Here is a 27,697-nt window from a genome sequence, read left to right as displayed (position 1 = left end):
AGCCTGTGGTCTGCCTGAAGACATGAGAAAACTGAAAAGGGGCTGATAAAAGAAGTGGCTTACCTACATTTACCGCTGTTGCCACATTACTTGAATCAGATTCACAACAAAGTGTGTGCCATGCAAATAATACCATCTCCATTCATAAACACTCCTCTAAACCAATACCAGTCTCTCCTTTTCATCTGTGTTTCACATATTGCCTTTGGTATTCATTTGACTAGTGTTTATTACTAAAATGTGTTGAGTTTTTCACTGTCTTGCTAAAGCGTGCTTCCTTTGAGGACAGACACTCAATCCTCTTTGGTACAAAACATGCACATGCAAATCCCTCTCCCCTTTGTGGCTCATCTCATGACTCAGTTTAAAATATTGTCTTCTTGCAGCTTTCAGCAAGGTGGAAAATCAGAGGAATGCACAGTAACTGTAAAATATATGACAAAATAGAATTATCAGGAGACTACATTTTGAAGGTAAACAGTAATTTGGCTAACTGGAAATACATACACAACCACACAGCCATGTAATGCCAGTATGGTGAGATACATAACCTCTTGCTCTGGCTTAAGTGTAATACTGTCCTCACCCTCTCTCCCCAGCACTGGTGATGCAGACAACCCAGAATTCAGAAGGCCTCAAAAATGGATAAGCCAGGCTCCTAACAAGAAGTGAAAATGCAGACTGCTACTCAGGCCTTTAACCAATGGAGAGGCCTTTCTTTGAAGATCTGCCACACACCTTTCCATTACGCTGAATGAGTGCTCAACCCATAATATTAATGCCAAGCCTGTGCACCAGCTTCAACCTAGTAGAGCCAAGAAACATCAAGCCAGAACACATTCCCTAATATAGTGTGGCTGCTCATTGCATTGGGCTGTTAAGCCAGCCTCGCCTGAGACAGAGCTGTGTAATCGCATGCCATCTTGCTTCTCTCCCAGCACAAAGAAACAGCTGTAGGTTTCCTCTTGCCTTCAGGAACAAACTGCCTGAAAGTCATGCCTCTTACCTCACAGCAGGATCGTTCTCATTGGTCTGCCACTGTGACTGCCCAGAGCAACCTTCACACAGACAGCTGCTAGGCAGATGGAAAAGTGACTACAGACTACGTGAGAGCTCATGGTTCGGTGCTCTCTCTGGACTTCCCTCTCAGCAGGTTGTCATATTCTTCATTGAAATGAGAGCAGAATACAGCTTTATTGGTGGAGAGGACCAAGGGGATTTGGCTGTAGGTTCCTTTATAACAGGAAAGATTTTCTGCTAAATTTCCCTTCTCTTGTACACCATGTACATCCACCTCCCTTCCACAGCCCAACACGCCCCTCATTCTAGTGGCTGGAGTGAGGTACCAGAACAAATCAATCCTCCATTGCTTTTGGAAGGAAACAAAGAGAAGGGCTATGGAAGTAAAAAGGATGATTCCCAGTTTCTTCCTAAAAGAAACTGTGATCAGCTTCTATCCTCTCTTCCTTGCGTTCTGAGCAGCTGGAAACAGGAATGGGGCAGGATTTCCAGAAGAGTGGAAATAATACAGAACAGAATAGGGAAGGCAGTGAGGTGTTGTGGTCCACTGCCTAGCATTCAGGGTGAACTCAGCAACTGCGGATACACCTGCTCAGTTCTACCTCTTATTTACTTCATGTCCTTAGATACTGAGCCTTAGTTTTTGTGCCTGTTAGTCCTTCTGTCATCTCTGCTGTCTGCAGATTCTCACTGTGCACTTTCAGAATGCTAAAGTGACAGAGCACTGGAACAAGCTGCCCTGAGAAGTTGTGGAGTCTTCTTCTCTATTGATACTTAAGACCCCAACCAGACACCTTCCTGTACAACCTGCGCTGTAGAGAAGCAGCTGTAGCAAGGGGTTGGACTCAACGACCTCCAGAGGTCCCTTCCAACCCCTGAGATTCTATAATTCCTTAAAGCACAACCAGGCCTTTTTTTCAGTCACAAAAGTGTAACTGTAACAATAGCACTGAAAAATCCACACCCTACAAATAAAGGGAAATTCTTTCTAGGCCTTTCCTACAGATGGTTAAGAAAGGGAGGGATTCTGGCCCAACTACATAGGTTTTCTGCATGCGTGCAGCTGAGATTCTGACTTGAAGCCTGTCCTCACTGCAGGATCAGGTGGCAACACAAAACGCAGTTACACTATCACCACCCTCTGTCTTTTTGGTATTCCTACAAAAAGGGTCAAGTGTCCCATAAAATCTCTCTGTAAACTTGAGACTGCAAACAGCTTTTTGAGTTGCACCCCATTAAGTCAAATATCCTATTTTCCAATCTGTCTCCATTTCGATTGTCCCAAATCCATGGCTTGGAGGTGTGGCTCTTTCAAATGTCAGTAAAAAACCTGCCAGTGAGAAGTAGGAAGAGTACATTGCTTCAGCTGGATACATGCCATGACATCCACTGTCTCCTGGACAATCACTGCCCTCTTTTTCCTGCCTCCCTTGTCACAAATATGAAAACAGAATTTTATTGCCCCTTTTGTAGCTGAGAGCAACTGAAAGAGCAACACTCGTTGCCCAAGTGCAACTTGTTTAATCTGGCATTCATGAAATGCAGGTATGACAAATATTCTATTGCCATATCTGAGAGAGATATCCACACAGCACTGCACTGCAAAAGGAAAGCTACAGAGCTGTGCAGTCCGGGAAGTGCTAGCAAACATCTTGCTGCTGCTAACATTGCAGTACACTAACACACTTGCAGAGGCAGAACTGGTCAGTAGCAATGGAAAGTGTCCATTTGTCTTTACTCTCTTAGGCAGATTTTGTGTGGATATGCCATTTCCACTCCTTCTGCTTCCTCCCTTGTCTTTCTCCTACTGCACTTTGACATAAGAGCCAGGCAGAGCTTTCCCCTGACATCTAGATTTGCATACACAGGTTCCACCCCAATCCTCAGTGACATTTGTCTATCATTTCCCACTAGCAGACAAAGGAAAAAACAACGCTTAGCTGGAAGCTGCTGGCATTAACCACTGGTTCTCACGTTAGAAGGACTGACCCTTGACTCTCCCCATCAAACATCCTCCAAAATATTTCAAATATGTTGTCCCCAAAGATCAGAAGATACTGAAATATTATTCATATACAGATTAGAGTTGAAATCCCAGTCCTGTCCCTGGCACATTTCCCAGAGACCTCAGTCAGGACGGGATTCCATCCTAGCAGGCCAAGTTTATCAGTAATACATTAGAAAAGATCAGTGAGCTTTCCTTGCCTGTTGAAAGCTGGTGTAATCTCAAATTGTGCCAACATAGGCTATTTCGTCCTCTTGTACACTTGTGCAGTGCATACAAAGGCAGATTTTCTTTTATTCTTGTGATGCTTATTTGTGAGAAAATAATATTTTTATTCATACTGTCATCACTGAGGAAATATCCTGTGCTACAGATACAAAGGGCAGCTTAAAAGTGCATTGACCTTTCCTACTGTTTAATGATAAGTAAGATACCCTAGGAATGATAATAAAGACCCAATCCAGAAGGACAGAACACTCTAAAATGGGAGGGATTTTACATCTACAAAACAGTTTGTAAAAGTGCTTAGATCCGAGAAAAACTCAGACTTATACTCACTGCTTCTCTGCATTTAAACACCAGGATCTGGGTTTGAGGGTCATCATTCACTAGTTACCCTTATCTTTCAGCTTCCTTTATCAGCAAAGACATTCAGCTTCATCATGTTAATATAATCACAAAAATGCTCACATCATGTATTGTCCTTTCCTGAAGCCTCTTCCACAGATCTGTGGTCTGACTGATGAAACCTGTGGCAATGCCCTGGCTGTCAACCAGCTCCATCTCCCACTGAAATCTCTGAGAGCAGAAAATCAGTGCCAAAGCCACACCTTCCATCCAGAACCATTTTGTCTTTTAATAACAGGAAACAACTGACAAACATCACCAAGAAATGGATTAGGCCCAACTCAGGTGGCCAAGGCTACACAGAAGATGGAAAATGCAGTGGCAGTACACAGAGGGCCTGGACTAGTAGCTGGTCAGACATCTGACAGGGAGGATGCTGCTTCATCCAAGTGCAGGAGCATTTCTACCACACCAGACCTAGTATGGAAGCCAGCAGCAGTAGTGCAGCTCTGTGCACGTTTCTGCTAGAAAAACAGGTTATACCTTCCCATGCAAGGAGGTGATCTGGGCAAACAACCAGTAACGTTGAGAATGACCTGCCTCTGCCTCCCTGACATCTCCCACTCTGCTCCCGTCTTTCTCATTTTGTACTTTTCTCACGTGCCACCATTGTGCCACCTCTGCTGACCTTCATCTCCACATGCAGTATTTCAACAATACACTGTGTGAACTTATTTGTGTCCAAGTATGTTTTATGAGCACTTCAGCGTTCTGTTCATACTCTGTCTCTGCATCTCTCAGATCCTGAATTAGAAAGCTCAAGTAATGTCGTTAAAAATAATAAAATATCCAACTAAGTCTAAGGTAAAGCTCCAACAGCAACATTCACTCAGCCAGACTGCAAACTCCGCATGTTTTCTGGAACATTTTAAAATACAAAATCACAATATATTAGGCTACACAGCCAGTCATAAAAATGTAATAGAAAATAATATGGAGATACAATACAGCCAGCTTACTGTGGCTTCAGTTTTGCTTTTTTCAAGTACTTTTCCTGTTAAAACATGCAACCCTAGAGCCCAGCTCTACCTAGTGCTGTGCATCGCAAACTCTAACGAAAGCTGAGGACTCTGTTTCTTGGTTTACTAAACCAGCAATACCAAGGTTTAGTTGTCATCCCTGCAATATTAAATGGAAAAGAAAAAAAAAAGAAATACTCCTTCAGTTCTTCAGTTCTTTGGTTTGCTGATCTTACTTGTTACCCCTTCGGTGATACTAAGCATTTGGAACCCAAACAGTTCCTTGAAAAAAATGAAAGATAAATACTGAATGTCCTCTGCCTGTTGCTCTTTTTAATTAATTAATCTTCCCTCCTGGTTTCTATACATTTACTTTGCAAAGACATAGCACGTGCCCCCATGGTAGATACATTGCAGCCAAAAGTGAAGCTATTCAATGGCAGAACATCATGGAAATTTCTGAAATTCCACTAGGAATTAATCCAGCTGCAGAGCTTTCTAGTGGGCTTTTCCAGCTCACACTTTCAAAGTCATCTTAACAAATGAAACACGGATTGTTCCAGCCAAGTAACTATAGTAATTTATCTCTAATAAGCGGCAATTCTGTGTCATTTCAGTTAACAGTTGAGGCATGATATCAGCAACAGCTTTAAGGAGGCAGCAAAAAATGCAGAGTCTTTTGACAGAACAAGTCAAACAGGGTACCACAAAATAGAAGTGCATCAAAACACTTAACACGTGCAAAATTTATATGATAGACCCATCTTCATACTGAGTTTAGCTGAAAGCCAGGGAACAATGACATAACATCACTACCAAGCCACAAGAGCCAACAGCACTGAGACTTCAGTACAACAGAAGACTGATGGGCAAGATGACACCCACATGCTGTGCATAAGCCAGCATAAAATCCAACACAACATAATTACAGTATTTCCAGTTCTCCTTGTAAGACTTGTACAGAGAATCTGCTAAATAATCTTGACAATAATCTGACTGCTATCTAGACATTCATGCATAGATGCTTGTTGCCAGCAAGTATGGTGACAGCAGTACACTGACACATCACTAATGTTTTATGCAACTGGTGCATTGCTTCTCAGGGAAATAGCATCGGCAAAACTTTCAATAGAACCTGGCTCTGAGTCAATTAAACAAGACAAGTGAGGCTTGACAGTACCCTGTACACTTAATGCTGGGAGCAGACAGACACATACACTTATTTTGTAGGAATGTGATGAAGGAAAGTTATGCCTGAGCCCTATATCAAGCCAATAAATTTTACAGTTGCTTCATTTTTTTTTTTAGAAGCAGTGCTTCAGACCATATTTGTGTGGTCCAGAAAGGAAAATGTTTAATTTTCATTCAAAAAAATAAATGAAAAATATCTCTGTATTGTGCATGATCTTCTACCTTTCCTTAAGATCTCTGCCATAGGAATTCAAAACCAGCAATTCCAGCCCCTCTCATTGCAGTGTTAGGCCCTTCCATTAATGAATGAGAGACAGAGCACACATGATCAGTCACAGTCTCAGTTCCGAGCACTGAAGGCATACAAGGCACCTTTTTCACTGCCAAGAGACCACAGCCAGGTAGTATGTGTACAAAGTGTTATCCAAAACCAAAAAAACAAGGGTGAAATTGAAGGGAAGACAACTTCCAAACTGTCACAAATGTTCCACAAGTAGGAAAGCAGCCTGTGTTTATTGAGCACATTGTCTTTCACAGCTCTGTAACCTCATCCTTAGTTATAGGCTTGCTAGAAAAAAAAAACCTGGTTGATCTTCATGTTCAAATTTTACACCACTTAACAAAATGATGCAAGTAGAAACATAACTGCGCTTGGCACGAAGCACAACAGGCTCATGTGCATGAAGGCCTCCCTGCAGTGGATGCATCACTACTCATGAGACTTGATGTCATAGCAGAGGTGGAAGACAACTAAAGACAATCTCTGTAAGGACACCCTATTCAAGATGTAGAAGAAGCAGTAGGAAGTCAATGGAACAGAAGGCAAGAGCAAGAGAAAAAAAAATAACAACAACAAAACAATCAACCAACCAAACAAAAAGAATATTCCTGGAAAAGAAATATAGAGAAGGATCAATCTAAACCTCATGTTTGAAAACACAGAGGATTTTTACAATTCATACTCCTCATAAAAATCCTAAAAATAACTTACACCCTCAAGGTGAACAAGGAAATTAAAACATAGATAGATCTAAAATGTATAAATTTATGAGTTTATTAATAACATGAGTAAATTAGCCAGATTTTTCAATGCTTACCTGGGATAAAATCAAACCTTCACAACGTGTAAATACTGAGGTGTGTCACTTTGGGTGTTATTAAAGGATTCGCTAAACATAAAGACAAGTTGCTCTGCAGTTAAATCATTCCTCTCTTGCTTTTCCAGCTCTGAAAGTAATTGAAAACCCAAGACATGCTTCTTGATGTACCCCAGCTTTTTAGGGACAGAGAGTACAAATACTAGCTATGTAGCTGTACTTCATGTTTGCAACCATATACCTTCACGCAAAGCAAGGTTAAAAACAAATGCATGAACATTTATAGGCCCATAAAATACATGCACCATATACCTTAAGGCTGTTAAATGTTATCACTTGCAAGATACTGAAAATGGAAATCCACACAAAGATGGCACCAGTGCTTCTGTCCAAGGCTCCTTTACTCAAACTCATAATGTATTTCTTTCAAACCAAATGGTGTGACAAAGGATATTAGGAAAACTGCCCAAAGTGAAGTGTTGTATAGGGAATACATATGACTACAATGTCTGAAGGATGTACACTTACTTCAGAGAGGGCACATATTGGAGGCAGATCTGAACTTTCACTAGTTATACTCCTGCTTTATGTCTTTATTACAGCATTTACATTTGAAAAAGGGAGACAAATATCTCTGGAGATGGTTAAGCAGTTTCTTGATTTCTATTAAGTACCAAAAAGTAGTCGTGCCAATTGATTAATATTTAAGTTTCTACAACTTAATATGAACTTGGTTCCAAGAACTACATAGGTCTCCTTAAAGTATGTGTAGCAAGAAGTCAACAGTGTGCCAGCTGGCAGATTAAACAAGCCATTAAACTAGGCTCCTACTGAATTTAAAGGATTGTTTTTCATCTTTTCCCTCTCCATTCCTCTACATCCAGATGTATTATTTAGGGAATATTTTCCAGTCCCAGTAAGAAAAGTAAAAGAAATGCCCTTGGCACTTCGAGAGTTTTTCCTCCAATGTGGTCTCCTGCTGCACTTGGAATTTATTCCATTACTGTATGGCTTGCAGTGGTCCCAAAATACCTCTAACTATATGAAAAGATGGGAAAAGTGTGTTTGGGGTAGGTATGGTTCTTCATTCAAAAGCAGGGACAGCCTGAGGTGATGATCTGAATGTATGATTCTGTTTGTACCATCATTATCCAGGTGTGTCTCCCTACAACCCAAACCCTGCACTATTACCCATGTGTTATAGTTGGGAAAAGCAGAGCACTCTCAGGTTAAGGACAAAGCCAACATGAACCTCCAGCAGGATGGCAGAGAAGATCCAGTTTCTCTGCAGACCCCGCAGGGCCTCAGTGCTGCAAATAAATCTGTAGTAAAATCCTGAGAATTCATAGAACTGAGGCCTTCCACATATCATTTTTCCTTCAGATGTTCAAATGCTTATTTGAACTTTGTTAGAACTATCTGAACTTCGTGACCTAGCAGTATTCATGGGAAGAATGATTCTACAATAAACTGTGGTATTAGACCTACCCTAGTATAATCTGCACAGTATAAGTTACATAATATTTCAGCTAAAAACACTAAAAAAGAGCATTTCAGTGAAAACCTACAACCTTCAGAGTTGTATCTGTTTACTATGGGCACTACAGAATGATTGGGACTACTGGCAGCTGAAAGGAGAGCACTGGCTTTTGAAGAAGTGCCTGGAAAATACTTTTCATTAAGTTGTAATTAAGGAGAAAAAAAATAATAATAATAACCACCACACATCCACACGTACTTCAGAATTTCCACTCCTGGGTAATGAAATGAGTTCAGTCCTGTAAACTTGCTACTGAACTAGAAAACAAAAGGCCTTAAAACCAAGTACAGGAACACAGCCAGAGAATGAGATGGTCAGGTTTGGAGTTGTTGCAGAGTCCAAACAGCTCCCCCTCCACAAGTGAGGAGCTTCTGACTCCTGCTCAGGCCCTGCTGGTCCCACAGGGTGAGCAGTCCCCTCAACACCCAGCAATGATCCTGGCCTATATACTGATTTCAGAATTTGGCTCAGAAAGTTTGATTTACTGAAAGTGTTTCAGAGGTCAGAAATATTCTTTGCCCCCTTCTTTGGGGGCAACTTAATTCTAAATTGTATAAAATGCAAAAACTGTATTTTGTATGTATTCTTTGTTCCTAATGCCCAGTATCCTTAAGGGGACTCCCTTGCTTGGCTAGCAGTCAGGATTCATTAGACCTTTCATAATGATTCTTTCTGGTGTGCAGAGATATCATGATGAATCTCAGATGTTTAAATAGCATATAACAGTGCTCCATTGACCTTGCTGAATACAGTTGGAGGGAAAGAAAGGTAATTTTCCTCAAAGAAATGTTAAAAATGTGTCTCCACTACAGCACAGATGCGGAGGATAAAGAAACTCCAGAGGGATTAAAATATTTTAGATTAATTTGGAAGAAGGCCACATTGTGTAAAGCCTGGTTAGTTTGGGCCTTTCCAATTCCACGCCACATAAACAAACCCATTTAAACCGCATTTGTTAGAAGGAATGTTTAAAAAAAAAATCCCCCAAAGTAGCTGTAACTCAAATGACCTCCAGTTCTGTATTCTCACTGCATAAAGAACAAGCATATGAACAATATATCCTAACCAGAGTTTGTGCAGTTGCTCTATGATTCATATTGCTTGAAAATGAAGTCACTGAATAGATTCTGGCTTCCTCAAGCAAGGTATTAAAGCAGAAGCAAGGTTAGATATGGTAGGTTCTGGAGCCTGCTTCCATACTCTGTCCAAGATCATTGGTTTTAAGCACAGTTTCTTCCACCAGTGTGAGGTGTGCTTGAATAGGGAGCCCAAATGTTATTCTTCCTTATTTTTTTGTGGAGGGAGTTTCAGATTTTTTCTCGGTTTGATTGGTTGGGGGATTTTTTTAGGGTTGTTTTTCTTTTTTAATATAATTTTGTTTTTAAATTAGAAGGATGGGAAGATTTTGGTTTGGTTTTGGTGGAAGAAGGAAAGTGAAAGGAAAAGGGGAAAAAAAGGACATGTATTATGATCACGGCCATATAAGGATTAATCTAGTGTTTAATGCACCAGTACGTGTGGAAGAATCAAGTCCTTAGCATTTACTCATTTTCAAGGATCAAATTTACCTTTTCAGGGATCAAATTTATCCTTTTTTGCTTGCAGAGGCTTCCAAAGAGACAAATCACAGAGTGGCGAACTGAACAACCATGAAAAATAAAGATTTTCTGAAACATCTGAGTTAATTTAGATAAGATACAAATGAGGGTAGTTGTGAGCTACCCAGAGAAATAACAGCATGGAACACGCTGTGAGTCATTTTGCATGATTAGCTTCTGCAAAACAGTGGGCATATAGTGGGACCTTCCTTACCATAAACTATACATGAAGAATACTCTTACATCTGCCATTTGAATGAAAAGTGGACTCTTGTAGTCCAAGTCATCCTTGAGTGCTTGAAATTTCTCTCCCCTCAGAGGGCACGAGGCAGGTGGCACAGGACAATACATAGTCTTCTCTCTCACTAATACTCAAAGGAGACAAAATCATTCACTACAGAATGTGACCACCTTGCAGTGAAATGTGGCAAACTCAACAGCTCAGAGTATAAAATGAGGGTATAGTTCATTACAAATGATTTATTTACAGAGTAAAATGTTAATTTAAATCCTGGGAGCTGAATGTTAGCATCTTATTGCAGCTAGCAATGTCTGGATATGACATTGTAAAAGATGATGGTTCTGACATCATAAATATAAAACTCAACAGCAATGAAGGCTTCTGCAGCTATCAGACATCAGCACATCACTTGCTTGCTACAATGCCACTGGTTTAAATTTTCCACACAGTATTTTTTCCAACAAATTGTCCCAGCACATGAGTGACAAACATGTTCTTCAGCATCTCCTGCCCATTTTTATTTTGACTGTTTCCATAACCAACACTGTGCTCCCACACTCAGCTCATAGGAAAATCAATGTAGAACTTCTCGTGAATGGGTTTTGTTATTTGAATGTCATGGATGGACCTTTGTTGACCTACCACTCTACACATTCATGAAAATAAGATGTTCTCTGGTAGCACAGACTATCCCAGTAAAGCAGATTTTAAGTAAATACTTTATATAATTTCAGAAACATATGCTTTATAGTAAAAGTACACGTTTGCAACAGAGATGGCTAAGACCTGTTTACTAGCACTTGGATTTTTCAGTTTTGTGCTTCAGTTTATCACCAGTGATGCAGGAGTAATACAACAGCCATTACATCCTAAGCTTTCCTTTTAAAACATATTCATGTTTATCCCAATAGGTTTATTGGTAAAACTATTTTGCAACATCTAACTCTACCTTTTCATTCACGTCTGCTACAATTCTATGTCCACATATCATATTTTCACTGCTACTTCAGTAGCATTTGCATTTGTCCTCTGTTCTATCTCATGTAGAAGTTATACAGAGGCTTCTCTGCTTGTACAGAATTTGTGTGATAATTTCTGCCACAGGCAAAATGCCATCAAATCATTCTAACATGCACCTGAGAGTATTCTCTATGGAGAACTTTTCCATTTTCCCCTCAGCAGCGGCATCTTTCATTTAAGCAGAACCACTCAAAATTTGGAATAAGCAATTTCCTTCGCATTGCTCATAGGCCTAAAGTTACAATTTAACACCAGCATTAGTAGCCATCAGTTCAAGAAAGTTCATAAGATATTCTGACAAATTTTGCTTCTCCTAGTAATTCTAGTCTAACTGTTTTCCTTCTTAATACTCCTAATTAGGCACCAGTATACTGCTATCATGCCTCCCTTCTTGATATTCATTCGTATTCATTCAAATGGAGCATGTCTGCTATCTGTAATACTACATTTTGAACTCCTACCAATGATTTACTGGCTCTTAGTCAAGTGGCAGAAGTGAGATTAATTCAGCCGCTTCATAAATCACAGAATTTCAGTTTAGTTACTGCACTACAGCCAATTTTATGTTGCCTGAAGTATTCAGAGGATATGTTAAGGTCATACAGAGATACACAGCAGGGACACAGATGTACGGTGATGTGAAATCACACAAGCGCCTTTGCTCAAAGCTGTTTTGGTTTATGAATGGGCTTTATGAGTGCTGGTAACAAGGGAAACCCCAGGCTGCTTCCACACGGAGCTCCCCAGCTCTGCATTCCCATCCTCTAGGCTCCCCAGCACCCACCCTACTTGGGCTCTGGACATGCAAGGAAGGCTACATGCAGCCACTAAGCAACAGAAATAAGTTAAGACCCAAGATAAGTCTGCGCAGAGCTGGCTGTGGTGCCCTTTCTATCAAATAACCAGCTGTTGGTTGTTAGCTTGTTAAAGAATTCTGTATGTAGGCTTAGTTTGTAATGAAAAAAAAAATAATCTTGAAAATTCTGGTAAGTTAAAAATAACTGGTGGGAAATTAAGAATAGAAAGTAATTAATGAAACTAAATATGACTTTGAGATCTGTGACTTCTTTTTTTTCAGACTTTTCTTGTTTTTTCCCATTCAATGTTTTCTTTGTGCTTGGAAAGAAAACAGCACTTAGATTATCTCGCATTTTAACACAAGGAAAAAACTGGACAGAGATTCGTCTCTCGGTGATAAAGCTAGCAAAAATAGAACGCTTATGATAACCCTGCCTTTGAAAAACATCAGCAAAGAGCCCCCCGAGCTCCACGAACATGTTGCAGGCTGCACATGTCACATCACTAAGGACTACAATGTTTTGCCTGAGGCTCCCACGTTTAACAAAGGGAAACACTGCTTTCAACAAAAGATGCTGTTCTAGTTATGTGCCCTTTTACCCTGACAGAGAAACAGCTGGTATCATAAAGTCACAGCTAATTTGTATCATGTCTGTGCTAACAGTCAGATTCAGTTTGTTATCAAACTTTCAAAGTTAGACTTAATACCAGTTGATGGATGACAGCTTTTCTCGCCTTCCCCTTTCTCAAAACATATTTAAACATCACCCCTCATAAAAAAAACCCAATTCTCAAAATACAAATGGAAATCTTTTACATTACATATAATGAGCATCTGAAAAAAAAGGAAAAAAAAAAAAAAAAAGTTTAACATTAAATCAGCAAGTCAAAATTCCTGAAGAAGAGTGAGAAGATCACAACAGTGGTTCTGCAGGTCTGTGACATATAAATAGAGCTTAAGTTAAGACACGTGGGTACCAAGCGAAGTGGAAAAAAGTGGGGAAAAACAGCTCTTTAAGAAAATAAATACCTTGCCTCAGGTAATCTCTTGCGTTTGGGGCATCTGTTGTACTAAAAGTATTTCAGTCTGCCTGCAGAGACTTTTTCAAGGTCAGCACTCAACAATTCAGGAAAGGCCAATATTACTCCTTTTTTTTTCTTCTTCTTCTTCTTTATCTTGTTTTTGTTTTGTTTTGTTTCTTTTAAAGGGACCTGTTTCTCATTTCAGCTTTTAAATATCACCTGCTCTCATTTTAAGATCACCAAAGCAGAATGCCTGAGCTGTGTAAAGGGACTCATGTGAAAGGGAGATTCAGGCCCTTAACAGCTCCGAGCCTGCAGTGCTGGTGTAAGAAAGAGCTGCAAAGATCAGACTCTTCTTGGAAAACAGACATAGAGGAGCACAAGGAGTTCAAGCTCGGTTCAGATAAACATCTAACAGCACTGGGGCACTCCTGAGGCTACCCTCCACAGCACCTGAGACTACAACATGAGACTACAACTCTCCTGAAGCTTCAGATACTTTCTGCTTCCCAGTGACCTAGAATAACTGGACCAAACTTCTTTCCTCCCATGATGGAAAAACACCATCAAAATGAATAATAAGAAAAATCTCACAGCATCCTCAGAAGAGAGAAATACTGTTTGGGAAGTTTTGTTTCCTAATGCTGTTCAGTAGTGTCAGTATCTGGGTTCCGAACAATTGGCTCCAGGTATCTGAGATAATGTTTATGTAGAGGATAAATCTAAGTACTTGTAGCAAACAACATCCCTGAGAATTTCATAGCAGCAGCATCTGTAATGCAGTTTAAAAGTGGCAGGAGGTCTTATTGTAACTGAGCTGAGAAAGGGCAGTTGTTGAAGAGTGAGGAATCCCAGCTCCCAGCCTATCTTTCCCTCAGCGCATGCATTTCCTGCCTTAGAAGGTTAATATTGCGCAGAAGACAGTAAGATACAGCTTCTGCTGCGCCTAAGCTGTGCTTGGCACAGGTTTCTGATGGACTCCTTGCCAGCTAACAGAGCCAAAGCGCAGCATGCTCTTGCCACATCCTCTCCAGCGAGCTATATCTGCTCCCTACCTACTGGGAAGATGCAGATAATCAACTCCACTCCCTTCACTCTGAGCGCAGCAGTGAATCTGCCCCTACATACGATTCTTGAGCTTGTTCAGTTTGTTTCTTTCCTCTGTTCTTAAACCTCTGTCTGGCAAGGCGTAGTTTATTAGAAGCAGATTTCTCTTCCGCTACTCAGTGTGTCGGTTTTACAATTCTTAGGTGGTGTAATTCCTGGAGAATAAAAAATGTTCTTTCTTGGATAAGTCGCAGCAGGTTTACTTGTTTGGATTCAACCTGAAATGCAGTGTGACTTTTTACATCAAAATGATGCTCTGGTTTTCCTTCAGCTGCCTCTCAGCTACAAATTTCTTCCAAGTGATAAGACTTGGAAGACCGTGTGCCTCCGGTGGCGCAGTGGTAGAATTGCTGCTTGCAACACCAGAGGCCTGGGGTTCGAATCCCCCCTGCGGCGCAAGTGGCAGAAATGCTGCTCTGCTACTCAGAAGGGCTTGAATCCCGGGAGTTGGACTCAAAGATCTCTAAGGTCCCTTCCAACTCGTACGATACTATGATACTATGATGATACTTGTAGAAAATGACACCCACAAATTTAACTCAGCAGCCACTGAAGGGCAGCCATCAGATTTTCGTGGGTCTGTGAACTGCATTAGGAAGAAAAGGACTCCCCAGACTTGATTGCCTGGTATTAAAACAAGCAAAACTCCAAACCACTGGCATTATTGTTTTCTCAAAAACGCAGTGCTGCAGAAAAATATTTCCAGAGAGAATGGATAAGAGAATGGAGACTCCCCACTCATCTTGGTGTCACTGACCACAACAAAGCCTCATTAAAAAATTAATCTTTGGAGACCATAGAGAAGTGCTTTCAGTCCTGAACATTCAAGAGAAAGGCTGGAGAAAACCCTTCTTACACAATGTTTCCTAATGGCAAATGACTTAACAAAATGTACATTTCCAAGTAAGATGGAAAAGGTGAAAACCAGCCATCACTAGCCAGTGTGTTTGAACCTTAACCTTACATGCTACCACTTATTTTTGAAAGTAATTTAAGGAAGTGTGTCTGTCTTCCAAAGTCAGATTTGCCTGTGTGCAATAATTAAGAGATTTACAGATCCACCACGTGCATACTGAACTATACTAATGTGTTTCATACCTACATACGGAGATATGTCCTGTTTCTAGCACTTTATTGAGATAATACTTGTTTTTGCTTTTCCTAATTATTGTAATGGTCTACACCATCTTCATCAATGATTTTTCTAAAGGCAACTACTGGCATTTTTTGTGTTATTTTCCATGTGTCCCGGAGATTATCCTTCCATTTGGCCAGATTTGCAATTTGGAAAAGAAGGTAAAGTGTTGAAGTTTCTATCAGGTTTGGCTTTTTATTCTTGACAGAATTCTTCAAACACTTTAACAAGTTCAGTGCAAATGCTGTAGGATTTTGGCATCAACAGATGAGGCTCCTCTTGTGTCCTCCACTTGGACCAGATGAACCGATCACTGAAGGACAGTATATTTTCAGATGCAACTTTAGCATCAAAATAAGACACCTGGTCAGAAATACACTGAAGAGCAAGCCTCAGTTTTGAACAACTGAAGTGCTTGTTTCAGCACCACAGTCTTCATGCTCAGGTGTGTCTACAAACACAACTCCAGCTGCTGAGCTGGAAGAAAAACTCAGGAGGGTGGAAACCATGGATTCTCTGTCCTTGGATAAAAAATTTTAAGGAATTTAGATAACTTATGAATGCACCACCCAAGAAAGCACATAGAATAGAATCATAGAATCATAAAATCCTTAGAGTTGGCAGGGACCACTTGCCAACTCTCACTGAATCATACACTTTCTCTGAATCATATGCAAACTGAAATTTGCTTCCCCAAGTAGAACAAAAACAACTAGCTTAAAGCCCAGTATTCCTGATCAAGGGAGGCTACTGGAGATTAAAGGAAACAAAACAAGTCTTCAGCCATGCTTCTCTCCTACTTTTCGTTACCCTTGCCAAAAAAAGGAGGAACAGAGAAGAGGTAGAGTGGAACTGGCAAATGGAGTGCATGGGCACCCAGCAGAGAGAATTAAAAGTTTGCTGTACCCTGAATTAACAAAGATAGTGGCACCTAAGGGAGTTGCCTTGACCTGGTGCACTATATATCTGTCATCTGTGACCCCACCAGGTTGCTGTCACAGGCACGACTTAGACCTGGAGCCAATTGCCTGTATGTCTTCAGTCTAAAATTTCCATATATTCAAGGGGATGAAGTTTATGCACATCATAAACACATAAAGAAGAAAAAGAAATAGAGCTAAGATACAAATAATGGGAATAGTCAGAAAACATGGTTACCTGAAATGTCAGGACCCCGCAAAGCTTGCTCCAAAAAGACAAGTGAGTTTGATTTGAATACAATGTAAGACTCTCACAGCAAGCAGAAAACCTTCTGAAATCCAACAAAGAAATAAAAATAGCTACTAGAAGAACAGCCAAATACCTGCAAAGTGATTATTATAAAATTCAAAGGTTCCGATTTGAAGATAAAATTCAGAATAAAATCCTGTAGCATCTACTCTGAAAATAGATTGTGGCGACAGCGGCCCCAAACAAATAAATAAAAAAGAAGTGCTGAAATACTATTGAATTTCCTCTGCTAAGGAAGTCTGAAGTAAATACTTTAATCATACTCACAGGAAAGCAATCAGGAAATATTCTGAACCTTTCAGTAAAGAACCAGATGCTGACGAAATCAAAACGCCGACTCGAGAAACTGCAGGTGATCACTGTAGAGAAATGAAAGTAAAGAGTGTCACTGAGCATATTGCAGATATGAAAAAATATGTATACCTTTGGTAAAGTCTTCCTCAGTAAAACCCTAAAAACCTTTTTTTCTTTTTTCTTTTTTTAAATATATGTAGACTAAAATAAAAATAGGAGAAAATAGAAGAAAATGGAAAAAAATCTGCAAAATAGATGAAACGCTGTATCAACAGCTCTATAAGCTACAAACTGACAAATCAGACTGATTTCCCAAAAGTACTCAATGTCACTAAAACCTCTTGAAGAAGTGAAGCTGATATAGGCTAAGCAGAACAATCTTTTGTGATAAATAAGAGACAAAGCAAAGCACCATACTAGTTGTCATGGTTTTGTAATGGTTTTGTAATGTTGCTCTCAGTATTCCACATCATAGCATCATGTGCAGTATGCACCATTAAAACCTTACAAAACCATGACACTAGTGGTGAGATGCCACAACAGAGAAAGGTTTCCAGTGGACCACCCTAGGCATTGGAACGGCTGCCCAGAGAAGTGGTGGAGTTAGGAGGTGCGATCTAAGGTCACAGTTTGGGACCATATTAATTTCTGGTTAATTACAGGAAACACAGACTTTGTGGGACTCTTGATGTAAATAGCTATTCAGTCATTAAAAAAAAAATTGTTTTTACAGTCTGATCTCTAAGTTTTATAGGCACCTGTCTATGACTGATATTACTGACAACGTTGAGGTTGATCAAAAGCAAGACTTTGATGCATTTCATTAAAAATTTCCATCTTAGAATCAAAAAGACCAGAGTCCACTTGTGATGCTTACTGTTACAATGCATGTATCTCACAGCAGAACACAGCATGATAAGAGCACATGTCTAGCTCTCAAGATCTGAGAAGAGTCTCAAGACCTCCAGATCACCACCATCTCACTGGTTAATCCTGCTTGCAAGCAAGAGAATGCATGAGTTATATCATCTTACAGGGTTCTAACTTATGTATAGCATAAAACCCTTCCAAGTCACTGAATTCACCTGCACTTTTTTCACCAACTAGCAAAGTTTACTCTTGCCCATTTCTGTTTTTTTTTTTAGTATGCACCACTTCATGCATTGCAAGATATCAGATGTGGTCTGAACGTTGTGAAGGTATATATTACATGTGCTCCTGGATATAACAGGCTTTTTCAGCTACAGACTGTTTGCCTTCTTCTAAACTTTTCAAGATTAAAAATAAACAAAATAAAAAGAATATGGAGACAGCTCATGTACAATTTTTCTTACAGTCATCAAGAACTCTTCTGTTATTTTTCTTTAACTTGTTCTGTCCTAAAGCTTCATTTTTTCTGAATTAAGCCCAGCAGAATTCAGGACATTTCCATAGATTTTAAGCATGAAGGAAATTCAGGTTGAGGTCAAAAACCAGACTTCATTAATCTAAGCCCTCCAATCCAAGAGATATCCTAGGGATTTGGACATGCTTGGGACAGTAATTTTCTGTGGTAAAAACGGCAGATTTTTGTTCTTTATACCAATTTTTTTTCAGTCCTCCAAATTCCCCCAATAATAAACACTGTGCTGTACCTTCATGTTCATTCCTCCCTACTCTACTGATGAAATCAGTTCCTTTTCACCAGGAATCTTTGAATAGAATGAAGTTACATAGCTCAGTTACCAAAAATACATTCTTCAGGTGCTCCGCTTTCTCCAGAGGCTCAATGGTTAGAGCTACAGAAGGGTTTGAACCAAATCTCTTGCAGGATGGATTTTAGCCTAGATCTTCCTAAAGAACACTTTAGCACTTGGATGTACGGCCCACTCCTTTCCTGTCAACATGAGTGCTAAGAGTATAGGAGAAGCTGTAACACAGTAAAGGCCAAATCAGCTCAGTATCCTGTCTCTGATAGTGGCCCATATCAAATCTTTACGGTATAGCATAAGAACGGGGAAAACATAGGATAATGATTCCCACAAATATTCCTCCAGCTTACAACTGGCAACTTACAAAATGTTTGAGTCAAAGGTGGAATCTGTGTATTTACTGATCTCCATGGCAGCTTTTTTCCATTATTATTTCCAGTAGCTGCAAACATTCAGCAAAATCCCATTGCAGAGTGTACCACAACATAATTATGTGCTATGTGAAGATATAGTTCACTTTGGACACGTAATTAAACCTCCAGAGTGACACTTAGGCTCAGCTATGCCAATTCCCAGTTGAAGGTTCACTCACCTAATGCACAGCTAGGTGTGGTACACAAATAGGAAGCATTCCTCTTTGTACCACATGTAATGGAGCAATCCCAAATTACCCAATAGCAATATAGTTAAGAAGCTGTTATGGAAATAGCACATCTGGGTTTCAGTCCCAATTACATATTTAATCATTTAGGAAAGTGAAATAATATCAGTAGGAGAGAGTTGAAGAACCATAAAAATAACTATTCATTGTTAGAGAGTGGGCTCCAAAATTTTTTTGAACAAAGGAAGTAACCCAGTCTAATGGGCTATGCATTAGCAATCAATTAGATAAAAGGATTCCTTTGGTCTTTAAAATTAGTATTTCATCAGTTCAGGTTGCAAGACACCTCTGGAGATCACTTGTCCATCTCCTTGTTCTGAGCAGCTTGCCTGGATTCATGTCCATCTGGGTTTTGAATATCTCAAAGGATGGAGACTCCACAGCCTCTATGGGCAAATTCTTCCAGTCTTTATCATTTAAAGTTATATTAAAGTTATATATATGTATTACGTTTAAATGTTACCTTCTGCTTTTTAATTTGCATTCCATTCACTACAGTCTGTCACCGTGCATCCCTGAGAATAATCTAGTTTCATCATTTTTGCCATCATCCCTTCTCATTCCCTCAAAAAGGCAGAAAACAGCTGTTAAATGTGAATCTCATTGCAGTTACAGCAGTAATCTTCATCCATAGATTACAGCATTGGCTCTTGTGCAAACCATGTTTAAATAAATTGTATAGATGAGGTATTTCTTTGCTTATCCATTCCTTCCAGATCTCCTTTTCCCCTTTTAGTTTTTATTTCAGGATTGACAGATAGTTTATTTTCTTATGAAGACATCACAGAGGGAATTATGTGCGGGTGCAAAAAGGTGGAATTTCATTAGAGTATTTGCCAAATAAGTATTGTCAACAGAAGAGGGGCAAAAGAAATCTCATACACATCCATTACTATGTAAATAGGCACCCCAGGAATTTGTTTTCCAGGAAGAGATAAAATGAGATGCGTTGTCTCCTGTGAATGGCTCACCTAACCACTTCTGAGCAACTTATCAGTACATAACATCAGCGAAGTAAAGGAAAACACCTAGCAAGTCTCATGCAGCAATACACTTAAGGGAGAGTTTAAAGTCATGCTCAAGGCTGATTGTCTTCAGGCAAAGTACACACTTAGATGTTCTGAATGCAGGCATTTTGCTGTATCTGATCTCCACTTCCCAGAAGGCAGCAGCAACCCTCAAGTTGTCAGTTTCCCTGTCAGTCTTAGGACCGTAATTGCAGTAGTATTGCCAAGCCCCAACTTTCTGGGTACTATACAGACAAAAGGACAAAAAGGTACTTCTTACTTTCAAAGGGTTTATAGTCCAAGTACAGGCAGGACAAAACTACACATTATAAGTTTGTGATTGAATAGTTTTCTTGGAGAACTTAATATAACATTATTATATCAGTATATTATTAAAGAAGTTTAGAGTTCAAGTGGCATCTTAACCTCAGCTTAATATATATATATATATATCATTAAGAAAAATTTTCAGTGAAATATTTTCATCATCCAAATATGTAGCTCCATTTATGTATCACTTAGTTTTTAAAAGTTATGAAGCCCTCAGTCCATTATTTTATCTTTCTGCAACCTCACGCAAAGAGGATTTTGGTGATGAAGAAAAGTATCAGTAAGCTCAGGTTCATGGGGAGAGCATCAGCTGCAGGAAAACGTTTCCCACTCATATTTTTTAGTTGAAAATATGAGTTATATTATTTAGATAATGAACAACACAGGCTGTGTAACATACAGGGCTGATGGTCCTGGTTGTCCAGTTGTGTTCAGGGTCTGGAGGTCAGAGAAGAGGAAAATCATGCTGTCAGCAGTGCCTCTTCCAGTCTAACTGGAGAATATATCGGATATCTGAATAACAGGGAGGAAATAATTCCTTGTCCAACATTCACTTGCTCTTTGCAGTTCAACTTCTTGAACACTTTTCAATCCACTCCAGACATTACGGGCATAGCAGCACACGCAATGGTTTGCCAGAAGAGGGCTCTGGGAGAACCTGAGCACATTGCATCCCATGGGGAAAGCTGCACAATGAATGTTCTCAATTACAGTCTGAATCGGAGCTTATAATCATGATTGTTTTTTTCAAACAATGCCAGACAGCCACATACATTAGGTGAGAAAGTCTGTGAAGGAGAAAGATTAATCTTTTCCCTTCAGCCAAGCTGCTAACACCCTTTCAACAGCAACTCATCTGACTTACACGGCTTCAGGAAATAGCATATTTCTTGTCTACCATCTTAAAATTCTAGTTTTCCTTACACTGATCACAGCAGTAGAACATCCAAAGAGTCTGGTGAACAATCACAGTTCCACACACAATACTACTTCCTAAGTGTAAGTGAGCAACTTTTAGATAAAATGATATATATGGATATTTAGACTTTTGTTCTACATAGCCTGGCATGAGACTGGAAAGACAAGGGAAATGAGGTTAAACATGACCAAAAGGCAGGACTAGATATAGCTCATAACTTGTGTAAGTAAACTCAAGTTCTTTGCATAGTTATTCCTGAAAGTAGAAGCTAACAAATAAGCAAAGTATGTGTACATCTGAGCAGATGTGGGCTGGAACATCATCCTCTGCCACACAAATAGAGCACCTGCTTCCTTCTTTGGCCATGTGCATGCTACTAAGCAGAAACCAGTTGCTAACCAGACAGCAGTGGCATCCACGTGAGCAGAAAAACAGAGTCCTCCTCTCATCCTGCTTTGTTCAGCACTTTCTGTGCACAGGAATAAGTAGAGGGTTATGCTCTTGCTTGTTTCACACAGGGTGCACTGTCACACAGACATCAATGGCAGCAGGAATAGATCAAATCTGTTCCAGAACATTTGTTCTCACATAAGCCTGTCCCACCAACAAAGCAGCAACACGTGCAGAAAAGAAAAGCTGATTCAGGGAAGGTTTTTCTCTTTCAGTTTGATCTGGAAGGAAGAGCGTTTTTAAACTTAAAAATCAAAGCCTGCCATGTTCCTTTCTGATCATCTGGAGATTGAACATGAGCTCCTCTGCATCACTGGCAGTTCACACAGGCGTGTCTGCTACATAATATGCTGTCAAAGGAAAACGTTTCCTGATAATAAGGAATCTCAAATTCCCTGCAAATCTGCATCTCCTGAGATATACACTCAGCTGGCTGCTGCAAAGCTTTTGAAGTGTCTGCTATCAACTGTCATAAGAACTGCAAGAAGAGTGGGATTCATTGTCCCAGTTAGAAAAGGTTTGCAGCAAGCCTAGAGCTCTGATCCAAATATTAATAATTCGTAAAAATCACCGCACAATAATTCAGAATATAATACTGCAACAGACAGCAAATGGAAACTGACTGATTTAAAGCGTGTTTTGACAGCTGTTAGTATCATTCAACATGAAAAATGAAGGAATTTGCTCAAAAAAAAAAATAAAAATTAAGGAACTGCAGAAGTACAGCTAAAAAATATCTGTAATAACAAAAAGCTCTTGTCTCTTGCAAAAGCTCCAATTTTCTCCACTTTTATGTCTTTTTAAGTTATCAAATATGAACATGCTGCTGGGATGGGCGTCAGGAGAGAGGGAGTCACAGGGATCATTCTGCAAGTTGTGAACTTTTCAGAGAATTCTAATTAATGGCATTTCTGAGAAGAATCCTGATTGACAGGATTAGTGCCAGCACTAAAAGTTACTATTTGGGGATCCTGGAGCTCATAGCTCCCATAAAAATAAAGCAGTTTAGAAAAGAGCTTTGTGCAAATGAAGGCATTCCCTTAGCAGGGAAAGTTCATGTGAACCTCGTTCTGTGGCTTCCCGTCACATGGGTTTTTCACTGGAGATGGGATAACAGAGTCCCTGGAGGATGGTCCCTCTGGAGCGCAGAAGAATTGATTCAAGTTTTCTAGGTTAGTCCTTGGGGAACATTTCTATAATGAGCCAAAATGAAACTCAAAGAATGAATGTTCCCAAACTTTGTGGAGGGGAACATGTGGTTCCACTTTCCGTGCTTCGGGAAAGTCTTGGGTATGTGTTGGATACCTTTTACTTTCATTTTTCCAGTTCACACCACCTTCATCCTAAGATAATCTTCTAGTATTCTCCTAGTAAGAGTCAGCCCAAAACACATGATTTTACTACTACTCTGATCCATGATAAAGAACTTGGGACAAATCATTCATCTGACCACAAACCTGGCATTTTACTTGATTACTATCAGATCTTTAAATACTAACCCAAAGTAAACCATCTTTTAGAAGGGCAAATGCATTACATGCCAAAACAATAAACTGGAAATTAGCAAATGCTGCCTTTTCCAGAAATCTCCAGTCTCGCTCCTCTTGGGACCTTCAAAATGTGTGGGTAGCAGTATTTCTTCAGGTTAGGATTATTCACATTCATCCTTGCCTTTCTGGATTCTAACTAAGGCAAGATGAGCAGAGCTCACAGAAGAAAAATAAAGTACATCAGAATCCTGCCACTTATTCTAGAACAACCAGTACAAATAACTTTTTCTTTTAAATGGCTATATTATATATGGAAGGGATGCAAATTATGCATTGTAAACACAGTCCTGATAGAAACACTGTTGGCAATCAATACATGTAGTTACGTCTTCTTCCATGATTTGGTTTCAGTGACCCAACAAGCTTTTTTTCCAGCAACCAGATTTCTGTTTGGGAATAACTGTAGCTTTGATGCTGTCATCTCCCTTTGCTGCTGGCACCCCAGTGTGAACCTTTAATGCTACAGCATTACGATCTCAGCTTTAATTACCTGAACTCAGAGAAAAAAACAGATACTCCTAAATACTCAGATACCTCTACATGTCCACAGAAACCTTAGATTTTAGTTCACTCAAGAAAACTGGAATGATCTTTACAGAGAGACAGCACCTTCACTATAGAAGCCATCAGCTCTGTTGTTACATGCTGAGAAATGGACTGTCATCCCAATTTCTTCCTGTTCTGCCTGACATGAGGAAAAGATTAAGTTTTTGGATGAGGCCTGGTAAGTATGCCTACTTTCTACCTTTCCAACTAATGCTTAAACACAAAAACTGGCTGTTTGCAATCACTCACCTAAACAAAAGCCACCAAGGGCTGCTTGTCAGTCTTCAAACACTACCTGTGTGCTCAGTGATACCTGAAATTTGCCAAACCCAAGTCATTTATTTTAATGAACTACAACTCATAAATTCAGTATGCAGTTTAAATCTTTCCTCACTTGGCAGCCATATAAAACAGCGTGGAATGTGTGCATTAAAAAAGGAAAAAGAAAAAGAAAAAAAAAGTTGTTATCCTGGTCACACCTGTTACTTTTCCAAAGGGAAGGGCATGCTCAGGTACTGTAGATGAGAATCAAGATAACTGAACTCCAGCTACTTGTTTAGACTGCTAGCTTTATTTTCAATGGTAGGAAATATTACGTAAAATCCATGTAACACATACAAGCTAAGTGCAAATGATGAAAGAAATCAGCAAGGGAAAACAGGCCAGAGAGCTGTTGTGATGGAAGAATAGCAGCTGGGAAAACTGAAGTCAACCCAGCTATGTTATCTTTTAATTAAAAATAAACATGGGCTTTGTTGCCAAGGGATTGGTTAGCATTCCATTTAAAAAAGAAGAAGAAGGGAAAAAAAAGGAATGTTATTTTATTTCATTCTCATTCCCCTCCTTCCCTCCCTCCCTCTCCTGCCCCTCCTACCTCCCTCCCAAAGTATTTATAGATTCCGCAGGGAAAAAAAGTTGTGAAATTTAGGTCAGTATGCAGCACCACACAGGGCTATCTAATTTTAAGGCATTCTCATTCTCTCATCTTATTGCTTTCTTGATCTTCAGAGAATATCATTTTTAACTCTGGGTTAATTGTTTCATCTGCAGCACTGACACTGCTAGTGATACAAGCATTCATGACTGCTCTAAGACTGCACGTGTGTAACTGATAAAGGCTATCTTTGGGAAGCGCTTTTAATGAAGGTTTCAGCAGACCCACATTAACCCTTCCAAGTCCAGTCTGACTTTGGTCATATAACAACACATCATTTATTTAGGCCTGATCTGGAGTTTGTCCCATTTTTATGGAATTTGCTCGTGTCTGAAGCACTGGCACAGATTGCCCAGAAAGGCTGTGGACTCTCCTCCTTGGAAACTTTCTGCTCTGAGTGTCCCTGCTTGAATAGGAGTTGGACCAGACAGATCAATGGTCCCTTCCACCCTCAGTCATTCTGTGATTCAATTGAACCGAGGTACTTGTTGAATCAAAGAAGCACCATTATAATGGATAGAAAAATGCATAGCAAGTCACCAGACTAGTTGTTCTGGAGTAGGACTTGCTTGCATCTAGCTGGAATCACTCATTCACATTTTTAAACACTCAATTGACAAAGGAAATATAATACTTCATTTTCTATTCAGTTCTGAGAAGAGATCTGAATGAAAATGACTTCAATCTCCAAAGAAGAAAAATGATGAGGCTCTGAAAGAGTCTCTGCTTTTGAACCCAATGAAGTCTTTATACATTCCATTGCACCTCTGGAAAGATTCTGAATTGGCAAAAACTAAGGTGATAGAAATATTTTCTTTTTTTTTATGAAGCCGTGGTCATTATCTGCCAGCTCACAACCAGATTCCAATAACTCCAAGCAAAATCTGGGGTTCATCACAAAACGTGAGGTTTTTCTAACCAAGTAGCATAATGCTCATTATTTGCAATGTAACAGTAGGCACAGGAGAGAGAAGATACTGGGTTGCAAAAGAGTTTCCTTTATGCTTTGGATTCTTTTTTGGAAGCAGAAAGAAAACCATATTAGGACAAGCAATATATTTGTCTTGTCTCAAGGACACTGACTTGCAAAGAAATGTTGCTGCAGCTAGTGAGAGTTCAAGTCTCCTTTACACAAATCATATAAATATGTATATATATATATATATATATATATAAGGCCTTGGAACGCAGATGTTATTCCTTGTTACAAGTAAATGTAAATAATTTAACAGTTTAGTGACCAGCATTATTCAAAAGAAAATTATATATATATATATATATATATAATTTATTTATTTATTATTTTTTGGGGGGGTAATTAAACATTGAAGTAGAGATGAGACTAATTCTGTGAAAATTGGTTTTCTTTTGCAGTAACACAAAATTGGATTCAGCAATGGAACATAAGAGAAATGGGAAAAAAATAACAGTTTGACACTGTCAGAACCTAAACACAGTGTGTTTCAGGTTCCTTGAGTTTTACACTGATTTCCATGTAAGAGTAGAAATTAGCTGAATTAAACATGATTGTAGGGAGAGTTTTGTCTTTCAGAGGGTCACTTGCAGCTCTACATGAAAGCAGAGATGTGAGAGAAGAGCTTCTCAGTTAAACTCTTCCCGATAGGGTGACTATTTGACTACCAAAATAGCAACATCTTTATTCTGACTACCGAAGAGGATTCCACTCTCCTTCCTACTGTATTTTTACTTTTCTTTGCGATCTGTGACAGCTAAAAAACCAAAAGCTTTGAAAGGCTCATTTCATTGTCTGTGTAATGGCACGTGATGCAAACACACAAATACTGACAACAACAGGGGAAAGAGAAACTCAAAAATATGAATGAAAGGTAAGAGATCTGTCCAGGCGAAAAGATTTGTAATAAAGTTACTTAGAAATGCTGTTGGCCTTTTTAAGAAGAGTGGTTATATCACTGATATAACAGATATATCAGACAATGATTCCAATGAGTTTTAAATGAGTGGGAGGCTCTTCTTGTCATTGCTATTTCTTTTAAGTCTCAGGCCAAGAAGTTAGGCCATTGAAAATGCAAGCATGTGCCAAAATGGATAAAACATTTAAAACCATCCACATGTCCCATCTTCATCTGGCAAACAGAAAATGGAATGCTATTTACAGCCCTTTGATATTTCTTTTTTTCTCATGGGAAACTAGTTGATGTTGTCTATTGTCAGCTCTCATTGTTAACAACACTCAGGGAGAGTTTATTAATCTTATTTCTTGATGCCATTTGTGCAGAGAAAGCTTTCTATAGGGGTTGCATTAGACCAATAAACAGTCAAGTATCAGACATCATGGTTCATTCACTAAGTGGAATTCAAGAAGACCGATGGTTAAATTTTATGTATTTCTTATTTTAAAACAGAACCCTCCTGTCAGCCTCAGGATTTCCTTGATCTTTATGTTGTAGAAATATATCAAATCAAACAATACTCTCCCACTCCACTCACTTCTCCTACCACATAATATAACAAAACCACATTTCAAAGAATATTATTCCCGTTTGAATATGTTCCATCTTCACATTGCAGTCCAATTGGAAATATGGGACTGAAGTATTTCATATACAAAGCAATGCCTCGCTTCACACATTCAGAGAATGCCAAGTAACAATTTCTCAGAGGAGAACAGCAGAGACTTATACTGCCAGAACATCACATGGTGACACTGACATTAAGTTGTCACCAGTAGAGCTTCATTTGTTT

The 27,697-nt window shown here is 39.4% G+C and overlaps 1 protein-coding gene across 8 annotated transcripts in view; it reads right to left on the bottom strand.

Moving 5' to 3' along the window:
- Positions 1 to 27,697, bottom strand: part of CALD1 (caldesmon 1) — a 180,822-nt gene that overhangs the window by 95,416 nt on the left and 57,709 nt on the right. For all 8 annotated transcript variants that reach the window (XR_011904049.1, XM_072340278.1, XM_072340323.1 and 5 more), the window contains exon 2: positions 16,859 to 16,950. The gene's annotated coding sequence lies outside the window, so the exon portion shown is untranslated. The remainder of the gene's footprint in view (positions 1 to 16,858; positions 16,951 to 27,697) is intronic.

Source organism: Excalfactoria chinensis, chromosome 1 (assembly GCF_039878825.1).
Source record: "Excalfactoria chinensis isolate bCotChi1 chromosome 1, bCotChi1.hap2, whole genome shotgun sequence".
NCBI classification, from domain to species: domain Eukaryota; kingdom Metazoa; phylum Chordata; class Aves; order Galliformes; family Phasianidae; genus Excalfactoria; species Excalfactoria chinensis.
The sequence above is the reverse complement of the archived record's forward strand: the minus strand, read 5'-3'. Positions and strand labels throughout refer to the sequence as shown.